Source organism: Opisthocomus hoazin, chromosome 14, assembly GCF_030867145.1.
Source record: "Opisthocomus hoazin isolate bOpiHoa1 chromosome 14, bOpiHoa1.hap1, whole genome shotgun sequence".
Lineage (NCBI taxonomy): Eukaryota > Metazoa > Chordata > Aves > Opisthocomiformes > Opisthocomidae > Opisthocomus > Opisthocomus hoazin.
This window is the reverse complement of record NC_134427.1, coordinates 22,965,759-22,985,572: the sequence shown is the minus strand read 5'-3', so window position 1 is coordinate 22,985,572 and position 19,814 is coordinate 22,965,759.

Genomic DNA, 19,814 nt, shown 5'->3' with positions numbered 1-19,814 from the left:
GCCATGCACGAAGGATCTTAGGAGGGAATCAAATTCCATTGCTTTCCGGGGTGGGGAAGAGGAGGGAAAGAGAAGATCATCAACCCCCCAGGTGCCAGCTCCCCTGCTGAGCAGTGCTAATGAGCTCGTAAACACCAGGGCTGAATTTCATCCCTTAACTCCGTTAAAAAAAAAAAACCATAAACATTGAAATCTGAGGAAGTGTGGTAAGAAGCATTAATCTGGAGAGGTGCTGAAGCCTCACAAAGCCTCTTGCTGTGGGAAAACAGCCCTGGCTTAAACACACCAGGGATGCTGCTGCCCTGTGCTGCGAATGATGATACGTTTTAGTGTGCCAGAAATTAAAAGTGATTTAAAAAGGTAGATTCATCACAAGATGCCTCACCTGGGTCCATTTCTCCTCTTTCACTCTCTCCACAGTGCTTGTTTCTTACAGAAAATTTTCACTGCAGTGTCAGGGCACCGGGAGAACGTGGGAGGGAACAATTTCTCACTTTGCTGAGCAAGGTGCAAGACGGGGAGATCTTTCACTGAAGTTCAGTCCTTATTTTACCCCACCTGCAGCTGTCCTGTGCACAAGCAAACTGGAAAGAAATAGTTTAGGGAGGAGGAGATTTAAATGGGAAGTTTCAGTTAAATCACGGCAAAGAAATTTCCAGTATTTCCAGAGTTTTCCCAGAATTCAAGGTGAAGTAAAACACTTTTTAAGAGAATCGGAGAGCAAGGAGGACACAGTTTTAAGTGGCAAATCCAAAATACTTCAGCATGAAATTATCGAGACAAACATTTGAACTTTTTTCAGCATATTTTCTGGAAAATCACAAATCAAATCCGTTCTGAGGTACTGACAAGAATTTATCAAATATTTTCATCGCTCTAAAAATGTAGATTTTGGTCAAAAATGGTTGCCCAGGCCTCCTCAGAGGAGACCCTCCTTGAGCTCTTCTGGTGCTGTTCCTCTCCTGCCCTGCTGACTGGGAAGGGATTGCTCCATTGCAGTGTAGCAGAAGAGAGGGACAGAAGAGGACGTGGGGTCCTCAGACCTCCATCACAGGAGGAATTTGAAGTGACTGAGGAAAACCAGAGGCTTCTGAGAAAGGCAAATCTTGGTTGCATTGTCGATGACTTGGAGTCCTTTAGGCCTGAAAGGTCACCCTGGGAGACATAATAACTCTCATGAATGTGCCTCTTTGTGGAACAGCCAACAATAGCCAACCCACCGGGGATGGAAACAACCCAGGAAGAAGGGCTGTCCCACCTTGATTTTGCCCTTTGTGGAGTCCAGACACCCCTGTCAATGGAAAGAAAAAAAAAAAAGAATGGAAAATAGAGAAGTGTATTTTCCAGTCGCAGGAAAAAAACAGCTCACCCTTCTGAGAATAGAGCTGTGCCATAGGGACAGGAACTGACTCAACGTCATCTCCAAGGGTGCGTGTTGGTGTAGTGGGTGGACCTGATACTGGAGTGGGTAGAGCAGTTCGGGGAGGAAGGGCGGCATCACAACCACCTCTTGAGTGTAACCGGCCAAGCAGAGGCCTGGAGACATGGGCAGAGTCACGGAGGGCCCTTGGCCACCTCCAACTTCAAGAAACACCAGGAACTGGGAGCTCAATAGGGACAGAGCCCCGTCCTCTTTGGCTCCTGCTCCTGAAATAGGAAAGTCAAAGTCTGCCTGTAGCTTGGGATGGGATGTGAGGTGGAGGAAAAGGCAGAAGCAAAGTCCTGCTTAATTGGGTGGTAATCAGTCAAAGCAGAGCCCTTTGATCTTGACACTCTTTGAGGGCACAGCATCTGAAAACACAACCCACAGTGATTTTGTCATACTCACCTGGCTGCATTCTTCCTGGTACTCCTCCCTGTAACATCCAGGGCCTAGGGTCATTGCTACAAAATCACCAGGTGCTCCGGTTTGTCGCTTTTTTGGGAAATACCAAAGAACAACAAACAGCATATTTCAAAATCCTGGGCCAGCTCTTCAGCTGCTCCACAAAACACTGCTTGGATTTACGTACCTGATAGCCGAGTTGCGGTGCCCAGCCAAGAACCGGACAACCTCTAATGGTCTAGAGCCGGCTGGGAGTCCCCGGCGCTCATGCCAGCTGTTGTACTGAGTTTATGGAGCAGCTCTGAGCCGGGGCTCAGAACAGAGACAGCCGGGTGACAGCAGCCGGGCACTTCACCAAAGCAGAAAATAGCTCTGTTAAAGCTGTCTTTTGCTGTGTGTCTCCGTTGTTGTAATTCACGGCGCACCTGAAGTCGTCTGATGTGAAACAGCAGTAGGGGATTTATCTGCCTAGTGAATAAAAGCAATTGTGTAAAAAATCATGGGGGAAAAAGCAGTCATGTGGAAATTAAGCTTCTTGAGTCGTAACAAGAATAAACAGGATTAACTTCCATTTGTGATTCCATCACATTCCTTCTTTCTGCCCCAACTAGAAAAGCATCTGTTGGCTCCAAGACTGTCATCTCCTCTATGCACGGCACTGTCTAGCTGGGGCTGAGGAAGGAAAGGCTCCCTAGTAGCTGCATCTTTGGGCAGGGACTGGTGGGTTTAGCAGACTGTGTTCCCCTGCTCCATTTCCATGGCTGCTGGCATCCCGCTGCCAACGGAGCTCAGTTAATAACGACCACGTGTGTGAGGGCTCGTGTTCAGCTCAGTGGCTCCATGGTCTTTGCCTGTGACCTCTGATGGAGGCGATCCTGCACCTCCAGCTCTGACGGTGTAAATTCCAAACCCGGAAGTTCTCCACTTCGATCCAGTGTGAAGGTGCACAAAGACAACCAGGCACCAGATCCAGCCCTCCGCACTGGTTCCCATCTCAGTACTCAAGGCATCCCACAGCAGCACTGCTGTGGGGCCCCAACTTCTCAGCCCCATGGACAGGATGGAGAAAGATGGTCAGAAAGCGCTGCAGAGCAGTCAGGGCAAGGGGTCATGTTGGTGGGCTGGATGGGGAGGTCTATCCTGTACATCCAGTTGAGCACTGCCTCTGGCCATGGTTCTGCAGCTGTAATAAATACCTCAACCAAAAAGCCCATACCCAAAAGCTCAGACCTGTTAGTTCTTGTGAGAACCACCTTCTCGTTCCTTCCTGGAAAACACAAAGAGATCTTACTCGTGTTATTATCTCTTCCTAGATACCAAGAAGCAGGAATTTCAACAAATTTTTCTCCTCTGGCCATGAGACGGATGTCAGGGTTCAGACAGACATCCTGAGATAGACATATCTGTGGAACAGAGGCACTGTGGTCACTTCAGGGCCAGCTATGCCCAGGCACCTCTGAGGAGCCTCACGTTCTCCACGTACTGCTGCAGAAGCAGAAAACTCTTTGACCGCCTCACGAGGCAGCCCGTCTTGGCTCTGTACAGCTCTCAGAGGAGCAGGGGTTGCAGGATCACACCCCGAATTTAGAGACATTCTCTACTTGAGCACCACCATTCTCTGGCCCTATTTTTCATGTTATCCACCCAGCAGGAAGTAACAGGGGCCTTTCATGATGAGAAGTTTATTGCCAAGTTTCAGTAAACAGCCAGCTCTGAATTCCTTCTCTGACATAACACCAATTACTGGAGGTACTACAACAACCTTCCTCCTTTGACCTGACTGATGGTTCACACCAAACAATTGCTCTCTTATCTGCTGGGTTAATGACGGGTACCTATAACCAGTTTCTGACTGTTATGGGTTCCACCGTGACCTTGTGCGGTCAGGGACAACACCCTAAACTAGCAGGATATGCCCAGATTTCCTTTTGGTGTGCTATTCTTAGGAACCTGGAGGATGGGTAAGTACCAGCAGCACTGACTCTGCCCCTGACCAAGCTTGCCTTATCCCCTCAAAATTCCCAGAAGTCCCGTAACCGCCTCTGGCATCCTTTCCCCTTTAGCCTTGCTAAGGACCATGTCCTCCCGTACTCGGTTATCAGATCTTACGTGACCCAAGGGGTACCACAGGCCCCCTGTCCTCCTTCTTAGCACCCCTTACAATTGCTCCAGGCTCTCCTTGCCTGCGGCTCCAAGCACCTGCGTTCACTTGCAAAATAAACCAAGTCAGAATTCAATTACCAAGAGTCTCTTGTGCTAAGTAGAAACGGCAGTAGAGGTGGAGGAGGAATAAGGAAGGAGCAGACACAACAGCTTGTACAGTTCCAGGTGTGAAGAAGAAACCTAATCCAGTAAGCAGCAATGACCATGATTGCTGGGACACAAGAGACAGGCTTGCTTCTCCTTGGCCACAGAAAGAGCTGAGATAGGGTTTCCACAGACTTAATGTCATTATATTGTCAATAATATATGTTCTCCGTCTTGCTTCCAAGTTCTAGCTCTCCAAAGACACGACAAAGTGTGAGTCAAAGGAGGCTAAAGGCCTTGCCCATGTCTCTTCATAGCTAAACTTCTGATAAGAAACAACGCAGCTTTGGGAGGCTGCATAACTGCAGACCAGCTTTACACAGCAGCTGTTGGATCCTTTGAGGGTACCTTGTCTGTGATACTACAGGTTTTGGTGCTTTTTGAACTTTTTGGATGTGCTTTGCCCAACACAATACAATTTGTTCTCTCTGTTGAGGAAATGAGTCCCACCAGGTCTCTGGGGGAAGAGTAAGAGTCGGGCAGGAGGGCACAGGAGTGTGTTCAAGAAACTCTAGAGACTGGTGATTTTTTCCTGCTACTCTGCAGGAAATTATGTTTAAAATGTGCATTGCTAAAATCATGTTAATGAAGTTATGAAGTCACTGCCTCCGGGAAGGTGCCTTTTCCTGATTTATAAAATTATCTGACAGATAAAATGAAACAATCAATCAGTGAAAAATCAGGAACAAGGAAGGAGAAGGGTATGGGCAGAGCAGAACCGAAACCAGATGGCACAACCCTGGACATGGGTCAGCTCTAGGGAGGGAGTAACCAACTCACGGGACCTGCCATCCTGGCTTCTGAATGACGGTTTCTTGTTTTCAGATTAAACCATGACTGGTGAAAGCTACCAGCTGAGCATCCAGAAGAGTGGACAAGTTGGCGTTCTGTGCTGAGATGGAAATTCAGTGCTCCGGGAAGCTGAACTGACCAAATCTTACTTTCCTGAGAACGGAGGCACTGCAGAGGATTGGGAGACTTGGTGGTGCGGGCACATGTGCTGTCATCCTCCAGCTGTTGGTCTCTTGGTCACAGAATGGGCCTGTCCATGGAGGGCCGGATGGTCATGCCCTGATCTTCCCTTCACCAGGCTCCAGCATCTCTCCTGGAACAGAGGTGCGATGCCCTTCACCACTCACGACACTTAGTGCAATTTACTGCCTTGGTGATGAGAGCAGATATTCAGTTGTGCAACAAGATTTTGCACCAATGTTTCTTTTAATAAAATAATGACTTTCTGTCCCCTCGCCTAAAACCTTCTCTCCCATGCCTGCCTCTACACCTCTTTCCCTCTCTCATCTGATTGCATACCCAACGCTTGTCTCTGCCAGACCTGGTGGCCTATCCTTGAAAACAATTTCATTTGAGCTCAGCTCACTTCTGAGCAAGCGCTAGAGCGAGAAGGGCGGCAAAATGAAGAAACCCATTCACAGCAGAGATCTAGGGACAAAAGTGGCATGGGTTGCATCCTTTACCCCTAGCTCTCTTAGGGAATAAAGGCCCGGTTGCTCAGTGCTGGTTCCCATCTGGAAATGACCCTTCAGCAATATACAGCATCTCGTAATGGAAATCACAGCAAGAGGCGTTAAATATTAGCAATAGCCCTAATGAAAGGACCCTGTGTTCAGAGAGCTTGAATAAAGGGATTGAAGGCTCCCGTTGTTGATCTAAGGAAGGTGCGTTTGTTTCCCTCTAACCTTGCACAAATGCTGGCAGGAGTGGGCCAGACCAGGGGAGTTTGCTTTGAGTCCCTGGGAAGAATTGTGGGTGCGCAACCACGCCGACATTGCTCCAGCTCCCAACCTTCCCGTGTTGAGTTTACTGTAAACAGAGTCCAGTTACGTTTGTGGAGTCTCGACATGGTGCTGCTCACTCACCGGGGGCTGGTGACTAAAGACATTTTCCAGGTTAACTTCTCGTGATAACTGTTCAGAGCCCAGTGAGGAATTCTGTCATATATTTGGCTAATGTGGCAGAATTGACAACTGATGTGCAGACCGAAATCACGAAGGATGTCTGGAATTCCGATGGCAAATGCTAATGCGTTGGGCAGGATCTCATCACACGTGCTCAGGTTTAGAGCTGTTGCTGTTGGGAAAGCAACTCAATTAAACCCTCTTGGAGGCAGACGTGGGTGAGCGCCTTGGAAAATCTGGCCTTTTCTTTGGCATTTGTCAAGGATATCTGCTGGACATGAGCCCCCAAGACAGACTTCAATCGGTTTATAAATATCTCAATATGGCTTATAAATATCTCAAGGGTGGGGGTCAGGAGGACGGGGCCAAACTGTTTTCAGTGGTGCCCAGTGACAGGACAAGGGGCAATGGGCACAAACTGAAGCAGAGGAAGTTCCAGCTGAACACGAGGAAGAACTTCTTCCCTCTGAGGGTGACGGAGCCCTGGCCCAGGCTGCCCAGGGAGGCTGTGGAGTCTCCTTCTCTGGAGATATTCAAGCCCCACCTGGATGCGGTGCTGTGCAGCCTGCTCTGGGTGACCCTGCTGCGGCAGGGTGTTGGGCTGGGTGACCCACAGAGGTCCCTTCCAACCCCTGCCATGCTGTAATTCTGTGATTCTGTGGTTTAAGTTTTACAGTTCCTCTGTGCACATGGTCTTGCACATGCAAGTGGGTGTTTCTGATCAACATCACCGGAGGTTATGGAACAAGAGGTTTGCTTGTCGAGAGGGGAATCACAATAAACCTCAGCTAAAACACCAAGAAATTATTATTATTGTAAAATACTGTAATTCAGAATATTTTAACAAAGAGGCTTTGTGATGGTAGTGTAATGGGTATTTACCCAAATATTCCACCCTACTTAGCAGCGTGAAGACAACACTGAGAAATTTAATCTGTTTCCTTGTTTGCAGCAGAGAGAGATGCACGCTTATTCCCAGCACAAACAGGGAGAAGATGAAAATGATTGTATGGTTTATTGTGTTAAATCGAAACATGATTTTCTTTTTATCATGCCACACCTGACGTTGGAAAAGAGGTACCGTGCAAACACCTCTCTCCCGTAATTTCTCATGGGTCGGCAGAATACTTATCAGATAGTGAGTATCAAGGTAAGAAGCCCAGAGCATGGTGAATGTGTTTTTTTTCCTGTAACATTGTTTGCTTTCTCATTCAGTGAACTATAAATACTCAATTAATGCATAAAAGAGTCACCATCTTTACATCTCTGGCTTTCACCCTGCCCATAAGTGCAGACTGTTTATTGATTTTATGGCTCTCTGCTAGTGGGTAATTCTTTGTGTGTTGTCAAAGGAAATACCATTCATGGTTCTTCCTGAAAAGAAGCTGTCGTCTGAAGCCAAGAGGCTGCAGTAATTTTCTTATCTTGATCCATTTATGAAGTAAATTATAGATTTGTCCATAGCTCTGAAGTTGCAAAATAGTTCTATTTTAACCCCTGAGTTTCCAATCGCCGTAATGCTCTCAAGTGCTTTCGTCAAGGGCTGAGACATCCCAGTCTTGTTGTACCTGCAGCAGTGCAAGGCGGGAGCTGCTACTGCTGCCAAAAAGCTCCCTGTGCAATGTCCCCACAGCCGCCGCGGGTAACTTTTCAAGCCAGGCCAAAACTTGCCTTGATTTACCAAATCCTGGGCCATTCAATGTGTGCATTGATCACGGCAGACGGGGAACTCTGCAACCTTCCCTGGAGCTGCAATGTCCTGTGCCACCGATCTGCAGACGGTCTGACACAGACCCACGCCATAGCGGTGACAAGGCAAGAAGGGACCTTCGGCTTTTATTTTGTTCCAGCAGTTTATGGCCAATACTAAAAAAACCTCATTTTCTTGGAAAGGTCCAGTAGTTTTTCAAATATCAAAACATGAGAGGAGTCCCACGTCATGGGACTTCACCACATGCTTAAAGTTAAGCCTTTGCTGGGTGGTGGTGGACCTCAGCTGGCACTTCAATGCGTTTGCTGAGTAAGTGCTTTATTGTGTTGGGGCTTGCAGAAAGTTAACAGCTCTTTGCACTGCACTAATAACCCCGTGTCAGCGGTGGCCTCCTCTCCTTGCTTGTCTGATACAGTTACCTAATTCATTTATCTGTGCAGTTAAAATAAATATCCTGTGGCAGCATCTGCAGCTGGGGTGCGGATACGCTGGGAGCACCAGCACCGCAGGTAGCCCTGTCCCAGTGCAGCAGCAGGGTTTTATTGCCCTGACTTATTGATGACTTTTTGTTCTCTGCCTTTTTGGGTCCGGCCCAGAGAGGATGATGGTGTTTTAAACCTCCCCCAGACATCCCCACAGTATTCTTCAGTTACCCAGTCTCCTGTGGTTTCCTGCTCCCCTCCCAGCAGGGCTGCTGGCTTTGCCCTCGTCCCAGATCCCACCGATCTGTCTGATCCATGCTGGGAGGTGCCCAGAGTCCCGGAGAGGACCAGGGGCCGCGGTTCAGCACATGATGAGAAGGGGGATGCTGGTCCAAAAACCAGTGGAGCAGGGACGGCATTTCGCAGAGGTTGCGGAGGCGTGCCGTCCGCTTACAGCAAGAGGAGGGAGCTGATTTTAACCTCCGGGGAGGAACGGGGGCTCTTGACACATGGACTGGTCTCACTGGTGCCTCCCTGGCCGATGGCTCAGCGAGGCAGAACACGCGCTTGTGTGTGAGAGAAGGGTCCAGTGTGCGCGGAGGCTTGTTTAGCTGCCATGAGGTATGTGCAGGGAGGACAGCATGACTTAATTCCGCTTACAGCCGCTGGCACGGGCTGGGAAACCGCAGGAGGCTGGGAATACCCGGCTGCACCCGAGCGGAGCGAACAGCGAGTGCCCTCAGCCCGGGAGCGGAGGGTGCGAGTGGGTTTGCGGGGTCAGAAGGCTGCAGGGTGAAGGGGAGCCTGTGTTCAGACCTGAGCAACGGCTGCCAAGGAGCTTTGATCAGGAGTTTGGGAGCTGCTGGGACGAAACAACGTCTGCCACCTGGAGCCAGAGAAAAAGCTGCTATTTATGGTGACTTCTGAGTGCAAACTAAATAGTAGGCTGCACCGCGTGGAGGATGGGATGGACGACAAGCCCAGGGCCAAAGCAAGCGGAGCACGGTTAAAACTGGAGTCACTGTTTACATGTTAGTAATGAAGCGTGGGAGGAATCCAGCCCCAAGAGCTCCCAGGTTTGGCTGCTCAGGTCCCGGAGCAGCGTCGGGTGAGCAGGGAGGGAGCGAGGGAGCCCGGAGTTGTAGAGGGGGAATGTGGCTTGAGGGAGAAGCCCATAAGCAAGAGAGAAAGAGGCTCCAAAATGATTATAAGGAAGAAGAGAAGGGAAGGGACCTGTCCCTGAGGTGCTGGGAGGTGGTACTGTGGCCATGCTGAGGGAGCAATTTCCCTGCCCAGAGCAGGAGGGAGGAGAAGGAACAACTGTAGGGAACTGGCAGAGTTCTGCTTCTTGGACGCTGCCTCCAGCACAGGAAAAAACATTACAGAAAACCTCCAAATCTGCAATGCACATCTCGGTGTTTTGAAGCCAGTCTCCTGCCTTTGGGCCATAACTCATTGTTTCCTTGGTTGAGGTTTGTCCGTATTAAGAGTGAATTTCCCTCGTCCATGACTCCTCCCGGGTCTTATTTGCTTTGGGGGAGAGGAAAATGCTGTTCTCTGCTCTTGGCAGAAAACTCCCTCCCTTCAACGCCGTGTAATGCAGGTCCGCGTGCCCAGCGGCCAACGTGGGGACGGCTCCCAAGGCAGCGCAGCCAGGGGCCACGCGACCCTCCACAGCTCCCAGCTTGGCCACAGAGCCCCACCAGCCTCTGCCCGTCGCAAGGGGCTCAGCGCCCCGAGACCAGCTCAGGACTCACCCGGGCTGAGCAGGGAAAGGCTGTGGAGGTGCCAGAGAAGGACGGGGGGTGAGTTACTTGCTGCAAGCCTGCTGTCAGACTTGCGCCTTCCAATATTTATTCCTTCTTCTAGCGTTCAGCCGTGGAGCCTTGCGATTTTTGGAGGACAAATAGCTCGGTGGAAAGCAAATGAAATGCAAAGCCTTTTCTTTATGTTCCAAAAAGAGGATTTATTGAGTGGACTTTAGCAGTTTCAACCACACAGATCCGAGTATGGTGGAAGGGGATATACAAGCAGGCATGACGTTCACAGTTCAAGGCATTTAGGAAACACAGGCGCTCTGGGAATTCCTGCAATAGAGCATCAGCTCCTGATCCTGCCGGCACTCCGTGGGCAGGTCTCCCAGCGGTTTCAGGCACTTACTGGAGATAAACAATAAATAGCCGCAGAAAGCTCCCAGGAGAGACGCTGGGTGGGGAAGTGCTGCTCTTTCCCAAGGAGGTAAGTGCTTGATTAGAGAAGGTATGGCTTCCACAGGGCCATGTGCTCCAGCCAGGCGTGGGATGCCTCATGTCTTCTAGTGAGAGCAGACACTGCTCCTTTGCTCAGGGAAAGTTCCCTTCAGTTTCAGACTGCTCTGTTCTTCACACGTTCAAATATCTGCATCACCTTGCCTGCTGGTATGCAGCCTTCTCTCACGATGGTGATGCCACCTTCCCGGAGGAAGAACGAGAAAGTTAGGATAATCCCCAAAAGGGTGAAAGGAAGGGATGGACACATGAAAGATCATCTTGGACCAGTAAAGCCATCCAAATGCTCAGGGAATCCAAATAACGCAGTTGTGTAACAAAAGGACCGGAAACTTTGTCAGAAAGGAAAACCACCCACCAACACTGACCCCGCATTTTGTTCAAGAGTTTCGTTTTCCACTAGAGAATCCTGCTCAAATGACAGCCCAGACCCAGCTAACAACACCTCATCTTGTGCTATTACGTCATTGTGGATCAGCTCCTGTAACATCTTCATTCTGGTGGTCTACAAGGAGCATACACCCTTCCTTTCAGAAGCATCCACCCTCCCACTTCAAGCATTTTTGCTCTTATAAGGCAGATTTTGTTTGCACAACAGTTTTTCTCTTCACTGCCTTGTTCTCTGTCAACACGGAGGTCCCCCAAGGACATCTTTTGTTTGTTCCTCTTCATTAACATGTTTGCAAACGTCCAGGCACTCAAGAACTGTTACTCCTGGAGCACACTGTGCTGCCAGATTGATATTATTGAAAGGAATGGAAACATGCCAGGAAAATGCAATTGCTGACATAGAAAGGGTGGTTCTTACACTCACCTTCATCAATCTTCATGCAGTTGACTACAGTTGATGCCACCACCTCGTCAGATTCTCCATCACAGAGAACACCCTCCAGCTTATGGCCAAGACGCCTGTCGGGAAAAAAATCAAAATAACAAAACTACACAGTATTTCATGTTACCTTGTGCTGAAGTTCCCCTCAGCTCAGAGCATCAAATCATGATCTACACTCCACTCCAACTTGCTGGCCACCCACCTGACGGGTGGCTTGCACTGCGATTGAAATGCCAGGGTACTCACGAGATGACCATGTCGTGGTGCGTGCTGTCAACCTCTCCACTGGGATTAGCAGATGTGATTGCCAAAGGTCCCGTCATGTCGATGAGGTGCACCAGGACAGTCAGGTCAGGCACTCGGATCATGATACTGTCTTGAGTTCCCACTCTGCTGTAGCCTGCTCCAACCCCTTGAAAGACAGACAGAGGACACTGGCAGAGGCAAGGCTGGCACAATACCTGGCATGGCATCAGGGGGAGACCTCGTGTTTTCTTTGCAAGTGACCCTGCTCTGCACCCCGAATGAAATCGTGAGTCTCTTTGTATAGTTTCAGAAAAGTTTCTTGATCAGAAATCCACAAAAGCAGCTGTGAGATTTTGGGACTAACCGCAAAAGCAAAAGGTTAATGGCTGAAGATCAGCGTAGCTGCCTTCATGGACGTAGGATCTATCTGTATCACAGAGTCTAAGTTCCTGTGACAGTTGGCCTACCTTCCCACCCTCTGTCACATACCTCTGCCTGTCAGGCATGCGTACCTCCTGCTGTTTGTTCAGTCTTAAGTATTTTTATTGATTCCCAGAAGCCAGATTTGAGTGTGAATCATGCTGCTGCTCACAGTGTTTTGACTTTGTCCATACAGTAGGAAGGAAGAGGCAATGAGAAGGGACGCCCATAGAAACCCCGTCCCCACCCCCTCCCCAGGACCTCTCATCTGTCTTCGATGCTCCACCCAGGGGGCTGCTCGTTCCTAACTAACAGCTATGGGCTTGAAAGATGTGACCCTCCCAGGCTGATGTGCCTCCCTTCCTTCGAGTCTGACTGGGTTAAAGAAATCATCATGCTGGCTCACGCTGTTAATGAGTCGTTCTAGCTCATTAACACGCTCTGCTAAACATTTACCAAGGCATGTAAGAGCTCCAGAGATGATTTCTCACCATAAAATGAACATAATCTCTCCCCATTGACATCCAACAGGGTGTGTGGACTGCAGACCTGCTGTGTTGAAAGAGGGAGAGAAGGGCTGTCCTGTTTGTCTCACCTAACTTCTTCAGCCACTCTCCTTTCTTGATAATGCAGCCAATGCCACCAGGGTAGACATTTTCCATGAATTCCCAAAGCAGTGGGCTGATGGGAGGGGAAGCTGCTCGCAGCTGGTCCAGGTTTGAAATAAAGATGCAGATGGGCTTCTCTTGAGGCCTGTCCTGCAAAAACCAGGAAAAGAGGAAGGGAAAAAGTAAGTGAAGACAGAAAGTTCGTGTTGAGAAGATCAAACCCCATTGGAATTGTAGTTTGTGTGCTTCCCACGGACCAGGAGCTCCAAGCAAGCAAGATGCTATCTGCACAAAATGCTGAGCACAGGAGGGGACTGCATGTCGTGACTGATGCCACAGCTCTGATCTGCATATGCAAATTGAAGAGCAGAGAGGCCGCGGTCTGCACTTGGGAGCTTGCTGGGATACATCCAAATCCCCTGCTGTAGACACAGCCAACAGAGAGACAGCGACGCTCTGCTCAGTGTCGGTGCTTTTAACATCTTATACACCAGGGACATGATTTCTGTCTAACTTCTGCTGGTATAAATCAAGGTCAAACCCACCGATACATGACAGGACAATGGAAGGAGAACCTAACCCCCTGGAAACCAACATCTACGTGACCACTTCTTCAGTTTTTCGTTGCTTTGAAAGAAGCTCGTTGTAAAATGAACCGTGATATGGAGGGGAAATAAAATGAGCTCACAAAGCGGTGTCCTGTCAGTCCTCATCGGACACCAGTTTCAGCAGGGCCCAATGACTACGGGACTGGGGCACGTATTTACATTCTGTTTATATTATCTCATTGACCGGGAAGGTTAGCGTTGGCACCAAAGCAGGACAGAAAAGGCTGCCTTTGCTGCTGATGTTCACGCTAAGTGCCAGCTGAGATAGTCTGTTATGCTTATTTCTCCAGGCTAGCCAGGAAATTGCCTCATGGAGAACAGACAGGGCCAGGCTGCAGCAGCTGATTTGAAGGTGCAGACTTTGGGTCTGACTCCAGCACCGAATGTCTCCGAAGGTCTGGGGAAATTTAGACCCGAGATTCCGATTCAGCGCTTCATGAGACAGAGAGGACAAATACTGGTTTGGACCCACTTGTGACACGTGTCAGGGCTGCTCCAGCTTTGGTTTGTGCTTTGGCCCTGCGGTGAAGCAGGACGTAGCTGTCTAATTCCCAGCGCCCCATGCCCAGAACAGAGGGTGCTCTACCCTGGGTTGCTCGGCTCAGAAAACGGTCCAAAGCATTTTGGTGTGGCTGCTCATAAATTCTATCCACGGTCAAATTCTGAGTCCTGGGACAACTTGAAACAACGGGCTCCCATTTCTGCTTCTGTACACAACTCATCTATAGGACATAAGCAGGATCCCAGTAACAAGACCACAGCCTTGTGTTCACACCTTGATTCTGTAGACCTTCTCAATGGCTTGAGGGTGTTTGCAGGAGGCAGCTAAAGCATAGACAGTGTCTGTTGGCACCCCACACACTGCCCCTGTGTTCAGCAAGTCAGCAATGGTCCTCAAGCCACTCGTACAATGGGACCTGGGGCAGATGCAGGGTGGAGGATCTTCAGTGTCCTTCTTAGAGCTCTCAGCCTGGCAATAATCAGGAGGCAACAAATCCATTACGGCGGGAATATGCAAACATATGAAACACAGGGTAGGACTCAGTTCACCCAAATGCAGGTATCTCACTGTGCCACGCTCCCTTGATAGCCAAAGGGCAGAGGCAGCCCTTCTAGGGACCCTTCACCTAAAGTAGGTGAGACGAATTACAAGGCAGAAGTGATTAGTTCTGTCCCAGTAATAACATCAAAGAGACTAGCTCAGGTGCAGGCATTTGAACTGCTGATGCCTAACATTACAGGAGATGAATCCCACCCAGCACAGTGACTGCATCCTGGAGAAATAGCTGTTCTCCAAAAAGACCAAGGGAAACTGCTAGGGAATCTTAAATCCAGAGGAACATGAGTAAGATCAAGTTTCAAGTGCTTTCTCATGTGTCTCCATGGTTAGAAACACTGATTTCATGAAAATGTTTCTCTGCAGCAGGAATTAGAGCTGTCAGATAGATCAACCCAGTTAGCTGGAACTGCCTTGATGAGACATACAAGACAGCAGAAGAAGTTTAATGTTAACAGGTACAGTGGGCAGTTCTTGCTGTCCTCTTTGGGAAACTTGGAACTCCCTACTCCCCTGCCCCCAGGGTTATGGCCTTTAAAACTTCAGTCTGTCAGCAAGTCTTGGACTGGAGAAGGCTAATTTCCCAGGACCATGGAGACAAGCATTTTGGAGCAGGGTGGGAGTTTTGTAAATGTCCCTGCCCTTTCTCCAAGTTTCCATACATGTTATTCGTCATGAAGGAGAGCTTGTTTTCAAGAAGTGCTGTGGCTGGGTTCTCAAATGGCACTAAGGGATTCAAAGGAAGGACATTCATGGAAATTTGAACTCCCCTAGTAAGGCCGAAGACCCCGGGATATCCCTCCTGACCAGGGAAGCTACTCCATCATGCAAAAAAAACTCTTACTGTGAACAGAGGGTGTCCCATCATCATGAGATCTTTCCCAAACATGCTGTTCGCAAGTGATGCCGTTGCTCCGTAGAAGCAGATGATGCTGAAGATGCTTAGCATCACGACTGGAAAAAACCCAGAGAGTCAACAGCAGGAAGGGCGATGACAAAGTTTTATTTTCTTCTATGTCTCATGACTTCCCAGCATTGCAAACTTACTTCATTCTTTCCTGTCATGCAACATTTGCAGTCCAGCATATTTGCGGGTTTGAAAATTCAAGGCATTTCCAGGCTTGCCCACCTGTGCATCTTTTCCACATGGCTTTTTTTTTTTTTTTTTGCCTGGTGGAAAAGCTTCTAGAGAGCATCTTGCTAAAACACTCTATGTATTTACAAATAAAATTCTCACTTGCTGTAAAGCCAAAGCTTCATCAGAACTACAGTTCACACTGGTGGCATGTTTAGTTCATCCCAAATCTTAGCTCACTGAATAACTACTAGAAAGTAGGACTGTAGAGAACCTCAGGAGGTTTTCTTGATTCAGCAGTACCAACCACACCTGAATGTTTATTAGAAAGCTCAAGGACCTGGGGATGATAAGAGGAAAGGTTTCCTCCTCCAGTCACGGAGCTGAAAGGCTCAGCGTCCATATCTTGCACACACACCAGTCTTCTAGGGAAAGGTGACACACTCTTCTGCTTGCCTTTTTCCATATTGGGCTTGTGCAGAATATTGCTCCCCAACCAGGGACCCACTCACTGCACTCTGTGGGTGAAGGTTTGAGGACCAAGTTCACCTAAAACTCACTTTCAAATGGCAAAGGGAGGTTCTCCAACGTAAAGAGCAGAAAACAAATGGTCAAGAGCTCCATTGCAAGGGTCATGCAGAGAAGCACCATATTGAAAGTGGAAGCTGCGAAAAGAAATAGAAACAAGAGGGACTCCCATCAGAGAATGGCTCATAAAAATGTATGTGAATCAGCGGAAGAGTTCCTAAATCAACTTCATCTTATTTGATTGGTCTGAGCAGTCCATGATCTGACTTCCCTGTTCATGGAGGAGCAGAGAGGTACAGCTCTGGTTTGTTCAGCCCTCGGCTTGCAAGAGACAATCTGCCAAGCGCTTCATCTGCCAGTACACTGTGCTCACATGGAAAACACTCCTCGGGCAGCCAAGAAGATTCAGATTTACAGCAGCTAGGCTGGAGGGTGGACATATGCCAGTAGCCCAGTCTGTCTAACACTTTTACCTGATTTGAACTTTTTATTTTCTTTGAAACATTCTTCCATTCCCTTATGACTGTTTCTTCTAAGCCCAACTCAGCTTCTGTTACTGGCTGCGGGCAAAACATTGCAGTTCTTGCTTAATCTTGACAGAAAGAGCTGAGACTCCCTCACTTCTGCATCTCTGCCACAGAGTGACCACAGATGGGATTAATGATCTGACCCCAAATACCCCTCAATAAACAACCACATATGGTACTGAGACTTACCTAGAATAATTAAAAAAGCATTGAGCACCAAGAAGGCAATAGAACCAGCAGTGAATCCTTCACTGTTCCCGGCATTGATGTTCACCAAGTGGCCTGGAATAGGACCAGCAGATTTGGTTATGAGCAAACCATGAAGTGCAGTGTAAGAGCAGAATGACAGATCTCCAGCTGGAATGACTACAATTCAACCTAGCTGGTGGTGACCACTATAAAGAAAATCTGCTACGCTGAAACCTGCTGCTTCTGCAATGCAAAGCATTTGAGGTATTAACCAAAAAACTGGGGATGGTTATCCAAAAAAGCTGGTGATTTTACCTCCAGCTTGTAATAAACAGGGTCTGGCTAAAAGCACTAATAGCTTCTCACCTTACCTCTTAAGTAATAGCTTTAACTTTCCCCACAGGTGCTCAGTATAATAGGGCCTGGCATGGAGGCTATATGAACATGCGGCCCACCTGGAGGTAAATAAGGCTTTTTAAAGCCCAGGCTTGTCACTCTGAGACCTTCTTTTATGCCTTTGACCCCCTAAGATGAATTGCTCCAGGCTTCTGAAGGATGAATCCAGAACCTGGAGTCTTCTGCTGCCTAAGAAGTATCTCCTGAACAGTTATTCTGAGATAACAGCCTGGAGACAGTCTGAGTGCCATCTCCCAGTAGTTTAGCAGGGAAGTCTTGACCTCTGTTGGAGTTGAAGACACATCTTAGATTTCTGTAGCTGTGAGACTACCAAGTGACTGCAGCAACGGCAAGAAATTATGTGAGTACAAGCTGGGATGTTTGGTCTTTATCTTTTTACATGGAGGAATATTGGTAACCTGGTGTCATTGAATTTTCTGGGAGAAGGAATTATGTTGGAGTATGTGATCTGACATTGCCTGAAAGGGTCCTTTTTTTTTGAGTAAGCAAAACAGTAATCCTGACTGCATTACCTGCAAAGCGAAGCCAGGTCCATGCTCCCCAGAAGGCAGCATAGCAGAATGGAAGAATGCAACCAAACCTTCTCCCTCCTTGAACCTGGATCCTGCAGACATACAGCTGGATTATGGCTCCTGGGATGAGCACGAAGGGTATGGAGAGCTGCTGTCTGCTGGGGTCGCTGAAGGTACCCTGGATGGCAGAGACTGCAGCCAGGCCATTGCAGATGTAGAACAAGGCATCTGGCACTTCAGCACTGGTGCCGCTTGGGAAATTCTTGGACCTTGTGAAGAAGATTTTGACAGCCATCAGTGTGGTTTGAAAAGCTGAGCTGGACATAGCCTGGACACCAACTGGAATCAATGCCTTCTCCCCGATGGAGTTGATAAGGCTGGCAAAAGTGGCATACATGGAGAGAGCCGTGCAAAGGCTGCAGGCAGCCCCGAGGAACAGGTAAGCAGCTGGCATTGGGATCTGATGGATGGAGGCGGTTGTGAGGATGATGAAAGAGGCGTTTTGCAGCATCTCCAGGGTTTCTTTGTGGGTTGACATCAGAAAGAGCATGCAGGCAATGGCCAGGAAGAACCACCCTCCAAACATTCCCAGCCTGCTTTCCTGAGCCTTGGACAGCCCGAGGAAGGTGGTGAGTGTAAACTCTTCCCAAGACATCACCAGCCAGTAGAGGCTGTGGACACCAAACTTGGTGGTGTAGTAGACATCACCTCTCAGATAGCTGTAGAAGCTGGACAGAAGCTGGCAGCCGGAGATGATGGATATCCACACTGCTCCAACACAGAAGTTCTCCATGTACCCAAAGAAGTAAAAGGCAAATAAAAAGGCAGAGACAGTATCGCAGATATTGCCTAGGGCCATTGGCTCGGCATACTTGGTATTCTTCTTCTTTTCTTCCCCAATGGCCTTGGAAGAGCTCTTCTGTGCTGACCCCAGCAGCAAGACATTGAAGAGAGGATGCCCAAAGCCTGGAAGGACGTACCGTTGTGTGATGCCCTTGAAGAGGAGAGCCACCGCTCCGTACAACCCGCACAAGACAATGACAAGCTCGATGACACCTGACACTACCAGGGCCCACTGGCCAAACAGTGCAACTGCCTCAAACACCAGGGCAAGCGCGATGGCCCCGAACATGAAGGGCATGATGTAGTTCACTGTGGCTGAGCAGAAGGAAAGGATAAAGGAAATGGAAATGTAGGCCACCAGGCCAGCCACCGCGCTTTGGGTGGCGGGTAGGTGGGCCATGCCAGTTGGCAGGAGGTGGCTGGCATTCCCTGAGGGCAGCGTTATGTTCTGCAAGGAGGGGTAAGCAGCTGCAATGATGCGTGTAGCCCCGTAGCTACTCCACAGAGCGGAGAAAGTGAGAAAGGCTGAGCCTCCAAGGTGGTCATACTTGCGGAAGGCAAGAAATCCTGCCAGGAGCTGGACAAACCCTCCAATCAGGATGAGGTGGACACCTGAGAGACACATGAAGAGGTCGGTTAGGAAGCAAGTCACTGAAAGGCTTGAGTTGCAGGAAGCAGTGCTTCATCTCCAAGCTCTGGGGGACACCCCACTACAGGTTCCACAGCCTAGTTGTGACCAGCCCTATGGCCTCTTTCTTCCCCTCTCTGAAAAATTTCTCTGCTGAGCCTTGGTATGTGGCCACTGAGCCCCTTGGTATGCTCAGTATGGTGAGCAGGTCCAGGAGCAGTTTGGATCTATGAAGGCAGGGGAATGGCATGTGAGAGATTTGGACCAGATTGCTGGCAGTTGCTGGGGAAGGAGGAGCAGCCATCCTTGGGAGCACGTAGACCTTCTGTACATTGGAGAAAGCCCACATTTCCCCACCTGTCCCACCAGTGCTGTCCATTGGCCCATGGGGATAACTCTCAAAGACTCCATCCTGCCTGGCACTCACAGGGAAAGTTCACCTCCAACTAGCAACGCCAGGAGCATCTTCACCCACCTGCAAGGATGTCCTCTGCTCCCTGTGGCCTGAGGCCGGTGTGCGCCACGGTGAAGTTCTGCAGGCAGAGGAGGAAGGCGCTGACCACATTCGCGAGGAGCCCCAGCACCGCCGGCTCGCTGTAAAAGACGGCCGCAAAACCCACCGTGCTCGCCATGGCCCTTCCAGACAAAACAGCAGTGTCGGCGGTCGCCCCTACAACCTCACCGTCGTCGGCGTCTAGACCAGCGCTGCTTTGGCTCGGGCGCTCAGCCAGCCTTCAGAGCCGTGCCCCTGCTCCAAGGAGGGAGAAATTGGTGACAGGCTCAGGTGTTTCCATAGTGCCTCCCTGCTCGTTGCTCCAGACAAAGGCTCAATTCAAAGCAGAACTTTAGGTGCCTACTTTCCGGAGTCCTATCCAG